Below are 1,608 nucleotides of genomic sequence, written 5' to 3' on the forward strand. Positions count from 1 at the left end.
ACAAACAGGAATTATACTATCTTAAATACTGGAAAATGTTGTCAAAGTTATTTTTACTATCTTATCTGTGTGCAAACAGGTATTTAACAATATTGGATATTAATAAGTAACAATAAGTTGAATTTAGTTTAGATTTCGTCAAAAAAATTACTCGAAATATTAAATTTCATCGTCAAATTTCATATGCCAATTTTGTAATTAGAAAAAAACTTTTTATACATAAATTGTTTGGAAAAAAATATTCTATCCGAATATGTAAAAAATTGATGTTACCATTTAAAAAAAAGTAAGTTGTATCGTGTATACGCAAATCGAAAGTGTTAAAAATTTGAAATTTATCTGAAAATTTGTATTTAAGTTTTATCTGTCATTCAGCGAAAACCCCATTTCAATATAAGGTCATCGAACTAAAATATTTAGTGGTACCTCTTAGTGTGAACACACTGTATTTGTACCTAATAATAAATACTTTTCATATACTTTGCATTTATAAAGAATATCGATAAATTAAATATTGTCTAACAATTTGACCACAATAAGTTGTAGCGTGTAACACAAATGTCACTACACAAAATAATTCTTGGAGATATCTTAAATATAATATTTATATATTATTATATTTTGTGCAGTTTGTACTTTTGGTTATTGGATTAGACATAAGAAAAACAAAATGCGTTTAGGGGTATATTAGTATTTATAGTGGTTGTCATTTATTTCGATGTATTCCTCAGTACTTTTACTTCACTCGCAAATGTAAAATATCCTATCTTAAATTACCTATAACTGGATGGAGAATTGTGTGTTTATTTTTGTCTTGTAAATTAATAGTTTCTTGTTTTAACTTTTAATTAATAATCATAAAATGCAATTAAAAGTTGAAGATTTATTGTTCTAGTGTTATGATTAGTATCTGGTTGGAGGAAACCAAAGTCATGACAAGTGAAATATTTTACCACATTTCGTAGGATGATATTTTTGATTATGTTATGACTTATGGGTAAACATTCGAAATAACTTTCAATTGTTACCAAAAACTTTGATTAGACACATGAATGACGTTTTTAAAATAACTGATCAAGATGTTGACATTGACGTGCTTTTCCTTAAAAACCTTAACTTTAAAAAACACTCATTCGATTAACATATTTTATAAATATTCGTGAATCAAACGAATCTGTTACGGTGAATTTCTTAACATCTAACTGTTACAACTAATTTAATTTATCAAAACGTAACGATCATTTATCCAAGGAAAAGATAATTATTGGTATTTAATAACATTTTACGGTGATCGGAGAAATATCGATCTATGTATGAACTATTCACATTTAATTTATGTATTGGTAAAATGTGCACACATTTATTTAATTGATCTATAATGTGTCTATATTTTATAATTTAAGCTTTATAATATTATACTTAGGTACACAAAAAACCTAAGCTTTCTTCTCCAATTACGATTGTTTTGTATTGAATATGTTAATGCTGTTAATTGTTATGATCAGTGGCGTACATACGGAGGGGGGGAGGTGGTTTCGGGATCAATCCCCCCCAGGACCAAAAAAAAATTGTGATATTATTGATGAATTTCTTATTATTAATCATCCG

This window comes from Acyrthosiphon pisum, chromosome A1, assembly GCF_005508785.2.
Source record: "Acyrthosiphon pisum isolate AL4f chromosome A1, pea_aphid_22Mar2018_4r6ur, whole genome shotgun sequence".
In the NCBI taxonomy this organism is placed as follows: Eukaryota; Metazoa; Arthropoda; class Insecta; order Hemiptera; family Aphididae; genus Acyrthosiphon; species Acyrthosiphon pisum.